Below are 24,054 nucleotides of genomic sequence, written 5' to 3'. Positions count from 1 at the left end.
GAAAACTTGTTTTGTGACCTAACATATGATCACTATTGGAGAATATTTCCTGTATATTTGAAAAAAATTTGCATTCTACTGTGTTGAATGGAGTGTTCTGTGTCTGTTAGGTCTCCATAGGCTTCTTTATTCTTTTTTATTATTATTTTATTTTTCAATTACAGCAGGTATACAATGTTATATCATTTACAAAGTGATCACCCTTGTAAGTCTAGTACATACTGACGCCATACATAGTTATTATAATATTATTGACTATGTTGTACTTTACATTCCCATGACTATTCTGCAACTGTCAATTTGTACTTCTTAAACCCTTCACATTTTTACCTAGGTCTTCAACCCCCTTCCCATCAGGCGATCTTGTTTGTTCTCTTTATCTATGAGTTTATTTCTATTTTGTTTACTTAGTTTTTCAGATTTCACATATTAGTAAAATTGTATGGTATTTTTCTTCTTCTGGTTTATTTCACTTAGCATAATACCCTCTAGGTTCATCTATGTTGTTGCAAATGGCAAGATGTCACTCTTTTTTATGGCTGAGTAATATTTCATTGTATGTATGTACTATATCTTCATTAATCAATCATACATCAATGCACACAGAAACATAATGCTAAGGGCCATGGCCAGCAGCAAGGAACAGGGCCAACTTCTGGGCACCAGTGGCTGTCAGCATGCACTCCTGTGGCTGCAGGCTGTCACCACAGGCACACAGCAATGACGACTTGTGACGAGAATTGGACTGGGGGAATGCAAGTCCACAGCTGGAGGAGCTAGCTACAGGTAAGCCCAGCAGTACAGGCCAGTGAAAGGAGACAGAGCTGGACCTGGGCCCGCAGCAGCTGTAGGGGTCTTGGCTATTGATGTGCACATCCATGGCTATGGGGTCTCCCACAGGTGTACACATGACAATGGAGGCCATTGATGGGAGTCAGGTCAGCGACATGTGGTGCTCAGCTGAAGGGGCTATCCCTGAGTGCATACACAGAGGTGAAGTCTGCCACTGGGTCTAGGCTGGCATCTTGCACTTGCGTGACACAGAGATAGGGATGGCTGCCTATGTAAATCCTAGGGTCCAGAAGGTGGGGGTAATGGAAGAGAGGTAGGGAGCAGTGAGGGACTCAGGCAGCTGTCTTTAGTGAATGCAAATACCTCTGGGGCAAAAACTAGTGAAATCTGCAGGGGGTCTGTTGGTTTCTTCAGTGGTAAAAGTTGCTGGGATCCTCTGCAGAGCTGGTCACTGGGAACCACGATCATTCCCACCGTGTCTGATACTGGCAGCCTCTGTATCAGATACTGGAACAAGCCTTTTTCCTTTTCCCAGCCATCTCTATCCATCTCAGCTTTTCTAGTTGTTGGGTGGGGCGAAACCAAAGTGGGTCCTTGGTGCAGTGCTCTGAAAGACTGAAGAAGCTGGTCACTGACCCACTCTCCCTTCCCAGCTAAAAGAACACTTCCTAGCTGGGGAGTTCCTCTCGACGCTGAGCAGTGCCAGCCTGGGAGATGGGATGATGCAGCAAAACGAAGCTATTCTTCCCTCCTCTCTGTGTGGTCACTTGGGCTTTTTGTTCCATTGTATTGCGAAAGCTTCTTAAGTGTATCCCAGTGCTCTCCCAGAGCTGTTTTTGTTCATGGATAGCTGTCTAATTGTTGATTTTTGTAAAGGGACTGAGGCTGGGGTCTTCTTCTCTGCCACCCTGGTGACATCCCTTCCCTAACAAAGCTTTCTAAAGGAAGGGATCATATATTATTTGAGTCACGGTTACCTAATAGATGTTCAGTAAATTAACAAATACAAGAGAACCAATCAATGAACAAAGAAGTTTCTACAAAGATTTTTAAGGCAATAAAAAAGATGAGCAAAAATATCACAAAGACAAACTTCTCTTCCCGATCTTGCCTTTAGTCAGCCCAACTGCCTCCCCTGTTTATCACAATCCTTCATTTTTCAACTGATTGCTCTGACAAAAATCTGACACAGCCTTTGCATCTTTCTTAATTGCTTTTACCAACTCTCCCTGGGACTCAGTGGCCTGCAAAGCTCTTTACTAACAAATTAGTACCTCCAGTACCTGCAAAAGAAGCCCTCATTGTCAGACTGGCAAATGGTTTTTCCGATTTGAAAGATGGATCGAGCCCACACATCACTGTTTGGACCAGGCATCTGTTGCATCAAAGCCTCCGGAGAGCCATTGGCCCTCCTCCTGTGTGCTTGACCAACTATTTTCAGCACCTTTATCTTACTTCAAAAACAGATTGAATCTTCCATAGCAAAGAGTTCCAAATTTTGTGGATGTATGCTCAGTAAGTCAAGATCCAGGAACTCATTATGACACAGAGGTCGTTTGTTCAGAAAAACCACAATAGCATAAATGAAAAAGAGAAACCAATGAGCCACACGGCAACAAAGTATATAAAACAGCAGGAACCTCACATGCTCCAATCCCATTAGGAAAATAGGAGGTGATTAAAGGGAAAAAACAAACGGCTTTAATGCCCTCACGTTAGAACAGCTGCAGTTTTTCCCTGAGCCATCATTTATGAAAATAAATTCACTCATCTTCGGCAAGCTATGCTAAAAATGCATATATAAAAGCCCTGTGCCTCTTTCTCAGTTGTTAAGACTACTGTATTAAGTCCGGTCAGCATTTCAGTTCTCACATGGTCTGGATAGTTTCACCAAGGATAACTCAATTCACAACTCTTGATCACTATGCTGCCCAAGGTCAGCCTTCCCTCCAAACCAGTACTGGCCATAGGTGTCATGGGTGGACGAGCAACCCTTCCTCGGTTTGTAAAAGCAACACAAAACCTTCATTCCTTACATATGGTGAAGTACCATGCATCAATATCACTTTATGTATGCCACGTTATGCCCTGAATTGTATTTCTCCCAAAATTCACATGTTGAAGCCCTTATATCCAGTACCTGAGAATGGGATGACATTTGGAGATAGGGTCTTTAAAGAGCCAAGTTAAGAATGGGATCTCTAGGGTGGGCCCAATGCAATATGACTGGTGCCCCTTTAAGAGGAAATGTGAACACAGAGGGGAGACCAGATGAAGACACAGGAAGAAGATGGCCAGCTACAAGCCAAGGAGAGAGGCCGCAGAAGGAAATAATCCTGCCCGTGGTCTCAGCCTCCAGGACTGTGCGACAGTACATTTCTGTCATTTAAACCACCCAGTCTGTAATACTTTGTTTTTGCAGCCCTGGCAAATTAATATGTCACATTTTCTTTAAATAACTTTGCAACTCTAATGGAATGTTAGCTCCCGGAGGGCAGGAATTTTTGTAGCTTTGGATTACCGCTGTATCCTTGTGTCTAAATTAATGTCTGGTACAAAACTGGCACTCAATAAACGTTTATTTTAAAAAGAGAATAAAGAATTGCATGACATCCGTCTAAAATACCATTTCTGAACCCCTTTTCCCTTCCTCTCCTAGTCCACTCAAGCCAAATCCTAGTTTTATTTTTTTTTAAATAATTCAGAGAATCCAAACCACCAACACCTACAATGCATCATATCCATTTTTGCCCAGCAGCTAGATATACAATCTAATCAGATGCACATGCATCCCTGAAGCTGCCTTCCCTTGGATATATAGCTATTGGCGACGGATTCTGACCTGTCAGGCACAGGAGAAGCCATCCTCTTTGTTCAGTTTTGCTGTGGCAAATCCATAGGATGAAGGGTCACCTCGAAGCTCAAAATGAGTGAGTGCCCAAGAGCTGAAAGGTCTTGTCTGAAACTCATCCAAAATGCCAGCCTGTCGATCTGTCAGGGGAACTTTCATCAGTGGTGGCCTCTACCACTGCTTCAAACCTAGAGTATCCTCCAATTCAATTTAATAAGTATTTATTGAGCACCTACTCAGTGTTTAACAATATGCAAAGCAAAAGGAAGCAGAAGAAAGGGATATAGAAACTATGAGCCCAGCTCTCAAGCTTAATGATATATCAGGTGGGAAGTCAAGATGAGATGCCTGGAGACAGCAGGGAACCTGGACTGAAATCACGAGACCACTGACTATGAGCAAGTCCACTCTCCTCTGCAGCCTCAGCTCTCTCATCTGCAAAATGGGAGGGCAAGTGAAGGCTTCTGGAAGGTCTCTTCCGGTCTATCAGGCTGTGGTGACTGTTAAGACGGGCTGCCTTGTTTAGTTGCAAGAGACCCAAGTGAGTTACCTCCAGGCAGGGGGTGGGTGAAGAAAGTTATTGTCAGATACACAGGGGCTGGATGTAAACTGGAAATCCCCAGAACAAGCAGCTCTGGGGACAGGCCTCTCTCCGTCTCTCTCTCTCTCCCCTCCATGGAATTTCTGATTCTTTCTGTGATCCGGTGCTTTACTCTCTGCCAACATATGCACACATTCTTCTCCCTCACAATCTCATCTGACATGTGGCTTTGACCATTACTCTGTCCTGACTCTCTGCCTCAGCAGATCATTGGTAAATCCTCTCCATGTTTATCAGTACATATTCCTGAGAAAGAACATCTGATTGCTCTTGCTCATCTTTTTACACCAGATCGTAATCATAATCCACCGTAGCTGGTGATGCTTGTGTCAGGCCCCACCCCGAGACTACAGATAAGATGGGCTAAGGCATGGGGCACCCATGGCACTAAGCCAGAAGGTGACATAAGCGGGTAAGGATTTAGAGGTCAAGGTCATAAAATATGGTACAGTCAACAAGAACCTAACAAAAGTTCATTATCAGGAATGCAGATTGGATTGCCCCATAAATGATGACACTTATCTTTTATACCTCCCTTCCTGTATCCATAATTAGACTGTACCAGGTGTGCCAAGTGACTTAAACCTTCTGGAGATAGGAAAAGAAAGAGTCGGCTGCATAGCCATAAGTAATCCTAGGACTACCCCCACTGACGTGTCCTGCCTCCATACACGGTGAGGACTGGGTCAGGCAGAAAGACCCCTGGACCACAAATGAGAGGCCGGGGCCATTTGTGTGACCTTGAGAAAAACCAGTTAGCCTTCTGGACCTCGATTTCTCACTTGTAAAATAGGAATATCTTCCCTACGTCTTTTCTAGAGTTATAATGAGAAACAAAGCAGGAAACATCAAAAATTACTCTTGAAAGCATGAAGTTTCAAGTACACTTAAATTTAAAAAATTAACAATTTAATTAAATCAGAAAATACAGTCTATATTTAGGCATAGAAATAAAACCCTGGAAAATACACCAAAATGGTCAAGAATCTCTGGTAGATAAATGGTAGTTACCTCTACATGGTAAGAGAGGGGAGATTTTCAGATTTTCATTTCTGCATACTTTTATCCTATATATTTCAAATTTTCCAGAATAAAAGTGTGATAAGCAGAAATATATTCTTTAAAAATGTGAGCATCGGTGAGATCTTACTTTCTTCCCTGGCTATGTTAGTTGCAGACATTTCATTGTTTTCTTTCTAAGTGTTTCACTTAGAGGTTGGGCAAAGGAAATAAAAGGAGGTCAGCTTCAAACCAGTCAGTTTCTGCAGCACGTTAGCACGCCTTTGAAAGGATTCAATAGAAAGAGAAGGCTGAGTGAAGCCTTGTAGCTGAAATGAGGCTTTGGCGGCATGTTTGCATTTCAACTATTCGGGCTGCCCTTGCTCCCTGCTACTAAGATTTAACACTGCCATGCTCTTTCATCTAGTTGGGGAAATCCATATGATGTTCTAGTGAAAATTATTTAAAAGGAAAATAATCTTCTCACATCCTCAAGTAAGAGGTCTGATGTGGAAGTTTAGTGCATATGTAATTTATAAGAGTATTGCATACCTGGACCCAGTATATCATCAATGGTCACACACTTTCATCACTGAATTAAATATTTCCTGAGTCCTCACCACGTGCCAAAATCTGTGCTAAACAGAATGGTGGCAAAAACGAACTCAGTCCCCCAGCACCTAAAGCAGTGCCTGGACATACAGAAGCTCCCAACCAACAGCTGTTGAATGAATACATGAGCATCTTCTGTCTCAATGGCTGTCCTCTCACCCACAATTGTGCACAGGGCTGTCCCTGAAGAGATTCAGAACCCAAGGTCACGCTGAGGGAAAGGGGTAGGTAACCAGGGATGAGCCGACTGTATGCTCCTTTCACCAACTACACTACTTCAAAAATTGGGGGTGGGAGCATTATTTATCCCTTTGGAATAAAATTAAATCAAAGATAAGAGAAAGAAATGTCTCAAAAGCAAAACTGAACATCAAAGATAGACAGGATGTTAGATGATACTAAGAAATCACTTAATTTTTTTTGGAACAATAATGTTATTGTGCTTAGTTTTTTAAGTTCTTAATGTACACTGAAGCATTTAAGGATAAAATAACATAAGTCTGGTGTTCACTTTAAAATAATCTGAGATACAATAGAAATTTGGGGGTCCAGGACACAAAACCTACAGGATCAGCGAGATTGGCCACCTGTTGATAATTGTGGAAGGTGGATGACATAGACACTAGTGGTTCCCAAACTATCTGTACAAGGAAACAGACAGTGTGCTTCAAAAATACCGATGCCTATGTTCCAACCCCAGAGGCTGAGTTAAATGGTCTGGGAGGATGTTTCGGCATAGGAAGTTTTAATAGATCCCCAAGTCATTCTAATATACAGGAACTGAGTTACTATTCTCTATACTCTGAGTATGTTTGATAACTTGCAGAACAAAAAGGGCTTTTGTAATGAATGGGGACAAAAGGCAGTTAAGCACATGAGGGGCAGGGGCAGCCCTGCTCCCCCTCATCTGAGGACGGAGGACTCACTGGTCCCCCTCTCAGTCCTTTAGTCCCAGGCCCCCTCTGCCCGCAACTGTCTCCCCATCACTTGGTTTCCAAAGCAGGACGGGAACCTGCGTAGGTGGTGCAACCACAGTCACCTGCAAACGGCCCCACTCACGAGCCCCCAAACGGAAGGAACCAGATGTTGGCCTTCCCCTGAGCTTGGGAGTCTGCACCTCACAATGCGGTCTCTTCTATTTCTCGTTGCCGCCCCCACACCATCCTTCCTCAGCTCCTTCTTTTGTGACATGAATTATGCACTTTCACCTCCTGCCAAGCCAGGGAGGCCAGGGCTTCCTAACAGCCCTATGATTGAGATTAATCATCCTCAGAGGGATGGAGGTTTGTAAAAAGCTCCTACTCATTTCCAGCGGGACCTGCAAAGCCCTCTCACCTGGCTTCCCACAGACCTCCACAGAAAGCCCATCTTATGGGATAATGCTTTACTTCAACCAGAATGTCTCAATAGTAGGTTTCATGTTCTCAGCTGTGCTCACGGTGGGGATGTGATTTTCCTCCATGAAAATGCTATTATTAGAGAACTCCAGGCTCACCATCCTCCCAACAATAGCTCTCTATTATTTGTGGAGAAATGGTACTTTGGAGAGGCATTTGCATGTGGTTCACCAAAATGAGGCAAGCGCGGCTGACAGTCAAAGGGCTGCATACAAACCGTAAATTCATCCAACCTCCCAGACAATCACAAGGCTGCTGGCTATGACCAGAACTTCATTCTGAATGTGGGAGGACCCCCAAAGGAAACAGAAAACCCAGCGGACTAAATCCTGACCTTACATCTGTAGTTTAATCTAAAGAGTGTTCTTTTTCCTTCATTCTTCTTTAGCTGAACTCTTCTCAGATGTCTACCACTGTGGGAGGAGCAGCCTGTGAGGCCATCTCAGCTCTCCAGGAGAGGAGATAGCCAGTGTGAAATGACCACTGTATGCCACCCTTCTGGATACCTTATAGCAGAGGTTACACACTCTGGTGCCCATAAGGTCAGGGATGGAAAGGGAACAAGGGAAGCAAATCGGACTGGGCTTGCCATGGGCTGTGGTGGGGACTGCCTCACACACTAGCTACAGGCAGCCACTACTTGGTTTCAGACCCTTGTTTCATGCAAAAATATTGTCTCAGCGTGGCAAAATCTATATTTTTCTAGGAACTGGAAACCTGGAATTCCAAGTGCAATCTCTCCATGTTTAAATGATGGTAAAGAATTCTGTTTTTTTTTTAATGGTACCAAACTGCACATTCCAAACTACAAGTGTGTTTGGTCTGGACCCCTCTGGAGTCCAAACTGCCACCTCTCCTCGATAATATCTCTCTCCTCCTTCCTTGAACATCCCTTAGCTAGTCCCTTGGGATTTTTGTTACCATGTTTCTCCTACTGCACTGAAAACACTCGTGGACATATGTTTTGTTGTCAGGAACCTGACTGTCAGGAACCCTGTCTTATTGTCTTGGCACTCTCAGAACCCAGCTTGTGCCTGGCACCTTCAGTGTATGTTTACCGAATGAGAATGACTGAATCCACATTGCATTTACTCCTCACTACAACCCATGATGCTGATGTTCTTGTACCCATCACACAGATGAGGAAACTGAGCCTTAGACAAAAGACACTTGTCCCAAACCCCCACTTCCCCCCACATCTGTCTAACCCCAAGCCTGTGCTCTCTTTGGGCCACGCCGCACTGCCCCCTCTCATGTCACTTTGCTCTTCAGATGCATTTTGTACCTACTGAAAGCCAACGTCCTGGCTTGAGACATAAACAAACAGCACGTTAAAATCATGTCTAAAGTCCTCTACTTCTCATCTCCATGTGTCACCAAACCACTGTCTTGAATTATTTACAGTTGTGGACTGTGTGACCCTTTGATGAGTCAAGGCCTGAAGGTCAGTAAATCAATATCTTTTAAATGGCCATTAAATATCCAACAGCTGGTGCGTGTTAACTGGAGTCAGACACCACCACCCTCTTAGGAGTTTTCAAACAACACAGAAAGCTCCTATTGTGCCTCGGGCCTTTCAATTATTTGAAAGAAAATATCACCAAAACATTGCTCTCCCTAAAAAAAAAAAGAAAAGAAAAGAAAAAAAAAGCCGCCAGAGCGGCTAATGAACGTTATTCCTCAACTCGCTCACGTGCACACACTCCAAGGCCCGCCTTCCTCTTGAGCCTCACGGGGAAGGTGGCTGTGGCCACTCCGCACATTGTAGGGGGGAGGGGATAGTTGCTCACCTTGCCCTGAGAACAAATGCTCGCCCGCTCCAGGGAAACTTCCGTTCTAACCTGGGTATCCACGGGAATCCCACAGCCTCCTCCAAGCACCCCCCAACCCACGGAAAGGCTCCGGGTCCCTCACACCCAGCTGGGAGCGCCAGCCCGCCGCAGACTGCGCGCGCGCTTGGCTGCCCAAATCCGAGTGCCTGGCCTGCCACCTGGTGGCCACTATAAGGAAAGCGTCCGGTGAACTAATTCCAAATGCCCTCTGTCCTTACTTTCATCACGCCACTCTTGAGAGTCCTCTGCTAGAGATGCGAATACAAATGAGAAGTAGATTAATTCCTCAAAATTAAAGAGAACCCATGGGGAAGATTGGGGGATCATTTTTTTCACCATATAATTAAGGCTTTATATCTGGGATGATGCACGTTTCAAATGCTCTAAATTCAAACCACAAATGCATCTTTGAAGATGGTGTGGCCTAGTGATTCTAAAAGTTTGGTATATCAGAATCTCTCCTAGGGAGATTTTTTCCTTAATGTAAATGCCCCACCCACTCCAATCTATTTACTCAGAATTTAGATCTAGCATCTTCATTTATTTTTTTTATTGTGGTTAAAAAATATTCACCACATTAACCATTTTTAAGTGTACAGTTCAGTAGTGTTAAGTATATTCACACTGCTATAAAACGGATCATCTTGTAAAACTGAAACTGTACTCTTTAAACAATTCCCCATTCCCATCCCACCTCCAGAACCTGTTACCACTGTTCTACTTTCTGTCTCTAGGAATTTGACTACCCTACGTATCTCACGTAAGTGGGATCATACAGCACTTGTTTTGTGACTGGCTTATTTCACTTAGCATAATGTCCTCAAGGTTCACCCATGTTGTAGCATATGCCAGAATTTCCTTCCTCCTTAGAACTGGCTCATATTCCATTATATATATATAGATCACATTTTGTTTATTCATGCACCTGTGCATGGACATTTAGGTTGTTTCCAATTTTTGGCTATTGAGAATAATACTGCTACGAACACGGGTATGCAAAATATCTCTTTGAGGCCCTGCTTTCAATTTTTTGGATATGTACCCAGTGGTGAGATTGCTAGGCCATATGGTAGTTCTTTTTGGCACCTTTAGTTTTCACTAAATCACTCCTGGATGATTCTGATACAGAACAAAACCATTGATGTGGTCCCACCCCTTCGCCACACGGGGTGGAAAACCAGAGCAGAGGTTGTAGGTACTGCAGGGGAGAGTACATGAGGATGTCACTGATGAGGTTTTGCTACATTGTCCCCAAACTAGGGAACAAACTCTGAGTTCTCTATAGGTCCAATTACTCAGCCTGGAAAAAATATATCCTGGAAAAAAACAGATAATAAATAAGCAAAGTAATTTCAAACCGTGATTAGTGTTACAAAGAAAACAAACCAGGTTGGTGACAGAGTGACTCTGTCACATAACAACACTAAAACTTATGTAGCATTGACTGTGCCCCAGACACTGTTCTAAAGGCATCACTTATATTATCTTGTATAAACTGCATAGCAACCTTATGACATAAGGGTCTCCTAATCTTCATTTACAGCTGAGCAAAATGGGGCCCAGAGCAGTTAAGTGCTTGCTGAATATTACACAGCCAGCACATCATAGAACCAAGAATGGAAGCCAGGCGGTGGAGCTCTGGAGTTCTTGCTTAGGACAGGCAACATCTGAACTGAGACCTGAATGGCAAGGTTGAGTCAATCAAACACTGTCCTGGGGCAGAGCATTCCCAGGCAGCAAATGCAAAGGGGCAAGAACCAGCTTCTTATACTGAAAGAAAACCAAAGTGGGTGAAGAAGCAGGTGGAGTCAGAGGAAAAGAGGAGAGCACATGTGAGGGCAAGGCCAGATCCTAAAAGATCTCATTAGCCAGAATGAGGAGGTTGGATTTTATTCTACTGACTCTGGGAAGCCACTGGAGAGTTGTAAGGAGGGAAGAGCTTCTTCGGAGATGTACGTTAAATATGGTTGCAACAAGAAATCAAAGTTTGGTGGGTACCTGAGGGTTCAAGTCTCCAAGTCTCTGTACTCTTCTAATATTCCATGCACTGATATCCCATTCCATTCACTAATATTCCGTGCTCTGAGACTAGGGCATCACATCCATTTCTTTACTCACAAGTGTCTCCATACCAAGTCCAGCTCTCTCAGCAGCTGTTATTTAACTGATATCTTAACTGTAGACTCTATAATTTTCTTTTACCTCACCACACTATCATCACACCTCATGGTGCTGGAAATAGCACTTAATCTTTCAGGAGTTCTGATTTCTCACCTACCGCAAGAGGACAAACGAGATTACTGGACCCACTTAGGGAGATCTGCAAAGACTTATAATTGCTGCTGGTGAGTTAATGAGTGTGAATTAGAAACTGCAGCCCAGTGAAAGAATGAAGAGGCAACCGAGGAAATAGATGCTTTAATATTTTTGCCATGAAATATCACTTACATCACATAAACTGCAAAAGATTAAAAGAGCTCTTTTACATGAAGCATTTGCCCTCCTCAGAAGCACTGCCATTATCAGAAGGCTTTGCTCCCGAGAAGGGTGGACCTGTCAGGAACTGCTTGTCCATGAAGCCTTCATGACAGAACAATTTTTGCTTTTTATCATGACCAGTTCGTCTCCTCACAGAAAGGTCTAAATCCTCTGCTACACTGAACATTTTTATTGCGGTAGGGCACTCGGTGCCGTGCCCTTTACCAGTACCACTCTGATTTTCTTGTAGGGCTTTGCCTCTACATTCCTCGTGGTGCCTGGATCCAGGTGCGTGCTCTCCCACAATGGGAGCTGGAGGGCTCCCAGGGGATTCCTTCTGCTCTGTCTTTCCTCTTACCAACTTGCTACAGAAGCAATCATGTGACCTTAGCTCAGAGCAGTCATGCGACCTCAGCTCAGCCAATCAAATGCTTGCTTCCCTGGAGTGTTGAATCTTGGCGGAGTGACACCCAGACTGGCAAGAAATTAGAGTGCGCCAATGCGATCAATAAGCACAGCCTGCTTCCATGACCTTCTGGAGCATTCTGGTGCCCCTGTGCTCCAGGCCTAGTTCTTCAGCCCCACTTCACTCTTGTGAGCAACCCCATAGCCTTCCTAAAGAATAATTAGTCTCTTTAGGCTAAAAAGACCTAATGTTTCTGTTAGTTGCCATTTAAAAACCCAACCAGATACAATGTGAGATCACAATTAGGCATCAATAAGCACCTAACATCTGCAAGGCATTACATGCATCTGCTATCCAAATATACAATGACAAAAAAAAGGGGAGGAGTTATTTTTCTCTCACATTAAAGAACTCCAGAGGTAGGTACTCCAGGGCCCAGATGGTGGCTTCATGGTGTCGCAATGGTCCAGCCTACACCTATGTTTCTGTTCCACCATCTTTAACTCATTCTTCCATCGACAAGGTCTTCTATGATCGCAGATTGTCACTAAGGTTCTAGTCATTCCGACCATGTTCTGGGCAGGAAGGGGGAACTGGGAAAGTTAAGGATTTCCTGTCAGCCAAGTAAGTGCCCTTGACAGAAATATGTCAGAAGTGACTTCTACCCACACCTCACTGACTACCCGAACCTCAAGAGAAACTAGCAAATGATGTTGTTGTTTCTTTAAGTTGGGAAAATTGCCGTAATCAAATATATAGGAGCCCTGTCCTTAAAAAAGAAGAGAATGGATATTGAGTAGGCAACCGGCAATCTCTTTCACACACTTCTTTCTTGACAACTGCCGAGGCTTCAGAAAGATATTTTTAAGACCCTCACCTACCTTTCCTCAACCTTTCTTGGTCAAAATTGTCCAAGAAGATCCCCTAGTCTAAACTCTGGTTATGAGAAAAACTGTAGGGACCTTTCCATTTCCGTATACCTGACCTGGAATCATGGTTCTACAATATCTTTAATGAATGATTTTTAAAAAGACACTTGATTCTTCAGACACTTAGTTGCCTTAAATTTAAAACCTATCTGAGTAAAGGAGAACTAGCCTGGGCCACTAACCACCCATGGTCCCATCTAGTTCAAAGATGATGTGATACTAATATTTCAAACGTTAGTGTCCAACAGCCTTGCAAAGAGCACCAAGGTAGAAGCAATATATACTGGACATACGATCAACAAGACTTTAAAAATTCTTCTCAGTCTTTGGCCCATGAAGAGTTTGAATTATGCCTTGAGCTCAGGCAGGAATCTGTCTGCCTGGATTTCCTTAGAAATTAGAGATAGAAATCTACTAGGATGAATTTGCCTCAGGGAGGAAGCAGGGAGCTTGCAACCTTAAGGCAAGAATGTCTTTCTCCCTGTCAGAAGACAATTCTCCATGCATCTCTTGAGTTTCTGCACATATTGCAAGCAAAGGCACTGACTGTTTTTGTTCCAGACTCTCTTTCTAGAATATCTGTATACAGGATAGCCTTGGAAGACAGAGATGGTATCTCTCCGAAGCAAAAGACAATTTGGTTACTGCCCATATAATAAAGATAATATCTCCTTTTGGTGATAAGGGCAGGCATGCTTACAGCCCATTATAAAAGATCCAGGTTCCCCAAGCTCAGGGTTCCTCTCCTGTAACAAATTCCTCTGCCTGTGTAGGTGTCATCTGGCCCTCTTCATATCACCCTGTAGTAATGGGTGTAAGGAACTAGTGCAAATGCTGACACTCTGGCTACTGCTATTGTGGGAGGTAATAAAGTTCTTTGTCTCTGAGTCAGGAGTCCACCAGCATCCATGAAACTGTGACTAGCTAACCAGTTGGTTTACAAGTTGCAAGTAAGCAAAATCCTAGACCTTTCCTGGTCTTAATGTCCCCTCTCTCTTCATTACCTTCCCCACCTGCTTCCCCTACCAAACTCACATATGTAAACACTGTGTCCTTTGCTCCCTATCATCCCCTAGAAAATAGAAATATTTTTAACACTCTCAACTAAATCAGAGACATCTCAGAATAATTCTCTATGTAGTATTAAGAACTGTCTCATTGCAGAATTAATCCCTGCAGGTACTTAGTCACCTGCTATGGCCAAACCTTTGGCATGATAAGCTTAAAGAATACTTGCCCAAGGTGATAGATGTTTCTCACGGGACTCAACCACACAAGCACAAAAAAAAAAGGAATTGTGTGTCAAACCCAAAGTTCCCTAAAAGAGACCCAAGAGCCATGGAGGATGTGTACTTAGCTCCAACATTTATCTTCCAACATTATTAAGGCCAAGTCACTGATGCTTGATTTAAAAAAAAAAAAAATTAGAAAGTTAAGGGAATGGGATTGTAAATAACAGGTTAAACTGATGGTGCATGAAGCAGTCCATGCTGTTTGACTTTTCAATATTAAAAACTGTCGGTCACCCCAAACACACACAAAGAATGACCAGATAAGAAATAATCTACCCACACTCATGCCCAGCAATCTGTTGTCATCGGCCGGGGCTACGGGAAGTCAAACACTGAACAGTAATAAAAAAGACAGCAATCGACTGCCAATTCCACTCATTTCCAACCCATCTGCGCCCCAGGTGCATGGAAAATTCAGCCCTCAGAGAGCAAGAGTGTGCATTTTCAGCTGTCAAACCCCAGCACGACCCTCCTTTCCTTTGTGAGAGAAGAGAGAAAGCCACCTTCCTCAAATTCCAATCTCCTCAGAGACATAATAAAAGACCATATTTCCGTGAACATATCCACATTGGCAAACAGCCTTCTGCTTTTCCTAAGAGAAGGGCTCTGCCACAGAATCACCAACTGTTAGAATGAGGCCTTGGAAATCTCCTTGCTCACACCCTCCATTTTATATGAGGAAGTGAGGCTCAGAGGGGGCTAGATCATCGAGAGCAGACAACAGTGTCTGCGTCCCCAGTCATGGCTCTGTCTACAACACCCCCACTGCCTCAGGGCCTTTGCATTTGCCGTACCCTTTGCCTGGAATGCTCCGCCCAAGCCATATTTGCACAACATATTCCTTCACCTCCTTAAGTCGTGATTTAAATGTCTTAGTGAGCCCTTCTTTGTCTATCGCATTTTTAAATTGCACTAATTCACTTGCTTTCCCCTTCTGTGTTATATTTTCCTCATAGAACGATCACCCACCAACATGTTCTATAATTTACTTAGTCATGTACCACATAAGGAGATTTCGGTCAACGATGGACAACTTATATATCAGTTGTCCCATGAGATTATAAAGGAGCTGGAAACCTCTTATTACCCAGTGACATAGAGCAACACATTATTCACCTGTTTGTGGTGATGCTGGTGTAAACGAATCTGCTGTGCTTCCAGTTGTACAGAAGTATAGAATGTACAATCACGATAGTAGGCTGTATCATCTAGGTTTGTGTAAGCACATGCCATGATGTTCGCACAATGACAAAATCGCCTAATGACACCTCTCAGCACATATCTCTGTCATTAAGAAATGCATGACTGTATTTGTTTATTGTCTGTCTTCCCACATTAGAATGTAAGCTCCTTGCAGTCAGGGATTTATGTGAGCTTGGCCAGCCATCACAGGAATTCAATTAATGTATATTGGCAAAATTAATAAACTGTCTCAATCAACCTTTGTCTGGAGGCCCCAAATCCAGATTACTACAGAGAACAGGCAGGAAATGCCGGCAGCAGGGCAGGGACCATGGCAAACCCGAGAGCTCATGTCACTATCTGAAGAAGACCACACTACTTAGCACTAGCTGAGCACTGCCATAGGACACTGCTGTTTTACTTTCTATTTTTCTAGAGAAACTTGAAATTGAAGTTTTGGGATGAGAAGGTGAAACCTACTGGGTTTTATATATGAGAAAAAATAGATTTTAATTGAATAATGAGCATACAGTTCAAACTGAGCAAACTGTTCAAATGGCAATGATTTGTGGCCTCTCCTTGACCCGAACTGGAAAATGGCTGCAAAGGAAGGGGGGTGGGAGGGGAGAAGTGTGCATCAGAAGAGTTTCCTCTTTTTCTTCTGTGCATCCCTGCAGAGCTGAGAGAGAAGAACGAACTCCTCAGGTTTTGCATAGCCTAAAAACCCAAGAGATTAATTGAAGAGCTGGTACAGGGATGTTCAGAAGAGATTATTGCATACCAGAAGTTCCCCAAATATAATAGAAGTCTCACTCTCAAAAAGAAGAAACACAAGAGTTTCCTCAATATGCATTTTGTGAGAACCACTCTGTCCTCACACAGCCTTGGCAAGTTTCCTGAGAAAATAGAAAAGTCAAAAGCTTTGCCTAAGTGGACAAAAGACATTCTTGGTCACCAGAAGAGAATCAGCCAGACCAGCCTGGAGCTCCGCCTTGCTCCTCCAGCCCATGTAGAAGCTTCTCAAGTGGAGGACAGGATCCAAGGGCCTCCCTGCATTGGTCAGAGCTGAGTCAGGACCCAGAACCTGGTGCACCCAGAACCAGTAGAGACTTCACCTCATTCCCATTCCCCAACTTCCCATGTCATCCTCGACCCCGACTCTAGAAAGTCAGTTCACTTGCCCAGCAGGCTTCATGGGTGTCAGAACACCCTGGGAGAACTAGAAACCTCATCACAGGATCCACAGTTATGGATAGGTTTAAGAAATTCAGGTTCCAGATTTCCCCCTCCCATTTCCACCTCTCTAACACTGACCTCCCTGTGGCCATTTTTATGGTAGAGGCTTCTTGCCAGTCCATCGGTCCTCCTCTGCCACCTCCCTTCTTACTGTCACCCCTGGCTCACCAGGATTGCACGCCCTCTCACCTAGCCCAGGTGTTCATCATCCCAGGCCCTAAAGAAGGGGAGAGTGTGAGATGTCGGTGACCCACAAAGCATCTGAGAGGGCTGCTGTCCTTCCCAGCATTAAACTTGATCAGTGAAGGACCAGCTGGGGCATTAAAGGCGAGGTATATTGGCCATGCTAGGAGAACTTCTATTTAATGTCCTGTCCTCGTCTATCCCTGACCTGCATGAAAGAAAGCAAGGTTCCCGAAGCTGGGAGCAAAACAAGGAATGAGGCACAGGCCTTCCTTCACCTGGTAGCAAGCTCCTGGTCCCACTTATCTCTCTTTCTTTCTTTCTTTCTTTTTTTTTATGTTTTCATAAACTTTTAATAAGATTCTCAAAAGCTATTTTTTAATTAATTAATTTAAATTAGTTTCAAGTATGCAGTACATTGGTTAGACATCTATATAGTTCATAAAATGATCTCCCCAATTGCTCCCTCCCTCCCCTGGCCCTCCACCTAGCCATCATATTAATGCTAACTGTATTCCCTCTTTCTTTCTTAGGATTAGAACCAAAGGTTGAGAGAGTTGTCACAGAAATGTCTACTTCAATTGGAAAACAAAGTCAGATGTTTTCTGGCAGGAAGCAAGTAAATTTGGCTGAGAGACTTGACCATGGTGGGGGATATTTTCCATAAATTAAAATCTGTAACTCTAGAGTTTCATATAAATACATTTGAAGCATTTGCATTTGATAAAAAGTATTGCATTTGGCAAGGTGTAGCGAATTGATCAGTATTTTTATAGGTTAAAGATGATGCCTTTAGGTGAAAAATAAATATAATTAAAATAATTTGATAACAATGAATAAATACTTTGCAGTATAACTCCAAGAAATCAAGAGAATGAATAAATCTAACAACTGGATAGCAAATCTTTTGCAATTCAGGCTGCTTCCAATTCTTTGCTCTAAATATATTGACAGAGGAACTAACTGCATTGTCAAATGATGTATCACTATTACAATTATTAAAATAAATTTTGTGATATTTCACTATGTGATTGTTGTCATAAAATCACAAAAGAACTCAAACTGATGTAATAAATCTCCTTCCATAACTATTTATTTTCACCTATAAAAAAATAGAAATAGAATTGATGCTGCATCCTGTCTCTTTCTAGTAATAAGTAATGTTCACCCATGAATATACAAACTATTTGTTAAAGCCTCAGTCATGTCATTTACAAGATATAGTTCCAAAACACTTTTTACATTTTATGACTATTATCAAAATTGTGATGTTATTATGACGTTATGGTTGACAGCACACCAATGGTGTATTAATAATAATTATGACATCTCAATCAAGAAGAACTTTTTAATAGTTTTATGATCACAGGATATAAAGGAAGAATTCAAATTTAATCAGTGCATTTTTTTGTTTGTTTTAGAAGAGCAGGCTAGGACAATCAATTGAAAACTTTCCAGCATAAACAATTATACATTAGAATAAGATTTTGTGTAGTAAGCAGAATAGATATATAAATTTAAGGAAAGAAAGTAAAGATGTAAAATGCTCAAATGCTAAAAAAGAGTTTGTTTATGTATTTAAAAATAGAAAATGAGGAGTATCAAGTCCTATGCTATTTAGATTTCATTGGATAAATTTAATAGAAGAGATTTATTTTAATTGCCAATATATAGAATATATCAGAAGTTACATATTTTGTATTATGTTAATTTCTTAAGTGTGATAATTGTATTCATTGTCTTATAATAGGAAAATGTCCTTATTCTTAGGAGATATACCAGCTATAGAAATTTTCCTTTACATTCATATATCGACTTAGCTATCATTAACAATGTTTTTATTTCAGTATACTGTTTTTCTTTTACTTAGTTAATTTTGGGGGAAAAAATTATCATTAGCACAAATAGAAAATCATTACTTGTCATAAGCAAAAGATAAACATTAATAAATAATACGAAAATAACATGGTGTTTTAAATTTCTGGCTAGATTCTGTCACTTAAACAAAATGACTTTAATCCTGAAGCCTACCCTCCTTTATTTAAAAAAAAAAAAATGGGCAGGGTGGTGCTCTAGAAAGCAGGGAGTGGTAGAAGCATTAAAGTAACTCTGTACGCAAACCGACTTCATTTTTTCTCTCAGGTAAGGATGAGAAAAGGCAATTAAATATGGAGTGTTTTACATGCTAAATAGGTGAGGTACAGGATGCTAGGAGAACATACAGGAGTGAATGTCTCAAAAAGGCAAAAAAAGGACTATCCTAGGTAGAGGGGACATTGAAGCAAAGATCTACAGATGAAAGAAAACAAAGCACATTTGAAAAGGATTCAGTATGACTCGGGTCAACTATACCTCCTGGTTTTCTTAGGAGAGTCTAGTTTTCTCTTATTGTGCCAGAGAAATTATCAACAGCTCCCTCTTTCATTCTCACTTATATTCTGATCTGGACAATCAACTACAGGTCTTTCTAAGTATGTCTAAAATGTGTACAGTAAGACGATAAGGGACAATAAATGAGGCTGAGGAGGTGGGCAGAGCTGAATCCCCAAGGCAACAGGGAATCCTAAAGCACTCAAGCAGGGGAAGGCCATGTGGAGACTGCATTCGGGAATGGCTAAGTGTGGCCAGTGGACCAGAGGATGGGAGACTGGATTGAAGTAAGGAGGGTAGCATCAGTGAAAAAGAAAATAAATGATCTGATGCAAATGACTTTTTGGGAAGTAGATTCACAAGGGCTTAGTAATTGATTGTGGCCAGTAGGTTAGGGGGAATGGAACAGGAATAGTCAAGGATGATAACCAGCTTTTGGCTTGAGCAACTGTTTGAATGGTGGTTACACTCACTGAAGCTGAAGATTCAAAAAAAAAAAAAAAGAGCAAGTTAATGGGAGAGCTAAGTGTCAATTGGGTCAGATGGAGTGTGTAGTACCTAGTGAGCATCTAAGTGGACGTGTGTAGTAGTATTTGCATGTACAATGACAAATTGGGATCTGTCAGCATTAAATAAGAGTTCTTCAGCACATACCCACACATGCACATGCACACACACACATACACACACACACACTCCACATACACAAGTGAAGATCTACCATCCATAGAAGGACTGCTATAACAGTGAATGTCAGTGACAGATGGTGCATTCAGAACCCCTGCAGTTGCATGTGTCATTTGAAAAAGCCTGTCTCCTGGCAGGTGCTTTTGACAGTCCTCCCTCTGTTTCAGAATCAGTGATGCCAAGGGAAGTGGAAGCCAAGCCCATGGGTAGAATTGTTCAGGAAGAATAGGGGCCTAGAGCGGAAATGGGAGAAGCTCCAGTATGTAAATGCAGAGCAGAAGAATGTCAACCAGCAGAGGAGAGTGAGAAGGAGCATGAAGAGTAGGGAGGAAAGCCAAGAGAATGTGGTGCTCCTTAGTTAAAAGAGCATGCTCCACAAAGAAGGGAGGGGTCAGATGGTCCAAAACAGTGACAAATGGGGCTGAGAAGTCATGGTAACGATCAAGAGCTGTCTATTGGTCCTGATAACAGGGAGGTCACTGTGACCCTTGGTGGGATATCTGCTAGACACTTGAGGGGTAAAAGCCAGATTACAGTGGACTGAGAAGCGGGTAGAGGTGAGAAAAAGGCCTTTCCATCGAGACATTTGCCTGTGACCAAATGAGAGAAATAATGTGACTCCCAATCAGTCATGTGGCTTTCTTAATACCAAAAAATGTGACCTGAGCTCAAGGAAAGGTAGTAAGAATTGCAGGTCTCTGCCCAGCCAATATAGGCCCAAAGAAGCCATCACTGGGCTCCCTTGGCTGGGTGCCTCATGCAGTACCATACCACCTCTGTGCCACATGCTCAGCCAGGCAAACCATATTCATGTCTGGACATGAGTCTTATCTCTTAGTCCCCAGTAATGCCTCTATATGCTAGATAGAACTACATCTCTTGCACCTTCATAATCTCAACAGTAACATTAACTATGATTTTACAACTAGACTTTAAGGAACTTGTAGGTTACACTTTAACAACATTATATAGTTCATTCTTTAAAAACAATCCTAGGCCACAAAAATAGTTATCTGCATAATATAATTGAAGAAAGTGAAGATCAAAGAGATTAAGGTCACACAACTACTGGGTGGCAGAGCCAGAACTCAAGCTCATATCTGCTTGACTCTGCTGGAACACTTCTTCTCCCCACAAGGCTTGCTAAACAAGAGCATCTTACTGAAAATCACTCAATGCCTCATGAGGTTGATAATAGGGCAAAGTGTGCATCTCACTGCATCTCTGAGGAAGAAATAGTTATGTAGATTCCTGACCCCGGTCCGGAGTCAGAAAAACCAAGTTCAAGTTCTAACCTTGGTAACTAATTTACATAACCACCCTGTACCTGTGTCCTTGTGCATAAAAGAGGGGTGCATGTTGGCTAGATCAGGGGTCTCCAATTCTGATCACGTACCCTATTAACTTAAAAAAAAAAAAAAGCACATATTGCTAATATATGTATTTATTTATCCTTTCATTTATAAGGTACAAATGTGTGCTTCAATAAATGCTGCATATAATATTAAAAGGCATAAAAAATACTTCAAAGGATGAGATAAAGATGAAGTAAAGAATATTAAATGTCTTGTTGATTGTGATGGCTTCATGCAATCATCAGCTATTACCTCAAGGCGCAATATGAATTGGGGGAAAATGATTTATTATAATAATAGAAGACAAAAATCTATAGATCAAATATCTTAATATTTCAAGACATTTAGGGCTGACTTCCTACCAGGTTTGATGGAACCATCTTTGTTTTTCCCTCATGATGGTGACCAATGGAGAGGGGCAATACTGCCATGTCTTCCTGGTCCACTTGTGCTTGCACAATCTTCAACTGGTAGTTTCTTTTCAGACTGTCTATTGAGTGAGGGATAGCTTCATTTAAACAAGGAAATAGAATTCATAAATCTATCTACATAAGCACATGTATCAGTTTCCTATGGCTGCCATGACAAAGTACCACGAACTTGGTGGCTTAAAACAAAGGAAGTTTATTCTCCTACAGTTCTAGAGGCTAATATTCTCTAGAGGCTATGTTCCCTCTTATACCTGTAGGGGAGAATCCTCCCTTACCTGTTCTAACTGCTGGTGTTCACTGGCAACCCTTGGCTTGTTGATGCCTCATTCCAATGTCTGCCCTGTCACCACATGTCTGTCTTCTCTCTGTGTTCTTGCCTCTGTATTTCTTCTTCTTTTCTTATAAAGACACCAGCCATATTATGTGTCCTTCCCTAATTTAGTATCACCTCATCTAACTTAATTAATTGCATCTTCAATGGCCTTATTTCCAAATAAGTCACATTCTGAGACACTGGGAGTTAGGACTTCAACATACCTTTTTGTGGGACATAATTTAACCCATAACAGCATACATAAATATGTTGAAAGAAAATGAAACAGGGAAGGCAGCTTTGTCCATGCTATAGAATCTTCACCCTTGCCTAGACACAAGACCTCCTGTACACGATTCGTGACCTTCTGATGCATAGAGCAAGTGAAGATGCCATATCAATTCATATGTTAATTTTTTAATTATTTTTAATTCAGAAAATAGAAAACCTGCAAAAGAGGCTGAAAAGGAGCATCCAGAGAAAGAGACACTAGAAAAGGGACAAGAGTGTGACATCACTTAGTTAAGGGAGGTGAGTGCTTCAAGAAGGGAGGGTTGGCTGGAGCCAAAGAGTCATTATGATAATGACTAGATGTCCATTGGATTCAACAACAGGAAGACCACTATGGCCCTTAATTTTGGTCTTATCCTAATGTTTTCTTCCCCATCTCTGATAGATAACCTTGTGCATCATATAGGGTTCAAGCACTTTATTTTAGAGACTTCTGTCCTAGAGAATCCCAAAAGTTTCTTCCAGCTTAAAAGATGTAATGACCCTATGAACATCCCTCCCCCAGAGGTCACTTCCCAAATGACTAAGAAATCAGATGATATGAAATAGTATTAGAATAAATCACATAAGAATTTTGAGAGGGCAAAAATGGGAGACATAAAAAGGACACTTGAATCCATTATCATATATATTTTTATCTTAAGGGCATGCCAATAAGGAAAGCACATAGAAAAATATTATGTTGAAAGAAACTAAGAGCCTTATTACTAATCATTATCATCCATACCTTTTTCCATTTGCCACATAGAAGGCAGCAAAGTGTTCTGGTTAATGGTTTAAACATGGAGCCAGGCTTCCTAGTTCAAATTCCACCTCTGCCACTTACTAGCTATGTAACTTTAGGTTACATAATCTTTTTTGTGCCTCAGTTTCTTCATCTGTAAAATCCACTATAATAGTACCACCTCATAGGGTTATTTTGTAAATAAATATATGTTAAGTGCTCAAAACGGTGCCTGGTACATAATAAGGGCCATGTAAGGGTTAATTGCTGTTGCAGTGATGATGGCAATGAGAGTGATGATGATGGCCATTTACTCAGCTTCTCTAATGAACTAGACACTCTGCTTAGCATTTTACTTACTTTATCTCTTTTCAATCAGCCTGACCTCAAATTCAAGCTTTTTCACTTGCTAGCAAGTCACCCTGGACAAGTCAGCTTAACATTTCCAAGCTTTAGTGTCCTCATAGGCTTATCGAATTATCCATGTAATCCATCTAGAACAGCACCTGTTGAATAGTGAATACTCATTTAATATAAGCTCTTATAATTTATAACTTAAGGGAAAAAAGTATAATTGCATCCATACTGGTTTAAAGCTAATATGGACTTGAACTTGACCTAAAAGTCAAGTCAGTTATCTGGGCACTTTGTGCTATGGTGGGCACAGTTTAGATCTATTTCTCATTCATTCTCTTATACTTCATGACACTGTACCAATCATTGGTTGACAAAGGTTTCTCAGAGCAGCAGAAGGTATAAATGTAAGCATCCAACCTTCCACCAGAACAATGGTAGTCACAGTCTTTCTTAAAAGTAAAGTGAAGGCCTGCAAATTTTTAAATTACCACACAGTGGAAGGAATTTTTAATTTAGACCCAGTCTTACAACAAACTAAGAAGTGACTTTGGTTGAACAGATTATCTGGTTTATGGACCCTCCGAGTTCAGAAATTCTTCAACTTCATGAATTTACAATCCAGGTGGAGACTTAAAGCCAAGATATGTAAGGTAACTAGCAAACAATTTGAGGCCATTTGTGACCAAAAGGCTTTGTGGAGGTTAGGGAGGCCTTTAATAGATGATTTGATAGCAGT

This window comes from Pteropus medius, unplaced genomic scaffold (genome assembly GCF_902729225.1).
Source record: "Pteropus medius unplaced genomic scaffold, Ma_sr-lr_union100, whole genome shotgun sequence".
Taxonomy (NCBI): Eukaryota; Metazoa; Chordata; class Mammalia; order Chiroptera; family Pteropodidae; genus Pteropus; species Pteropus medius.
This window is presented reverse-complemented; position numbering follows the sequence as displayed.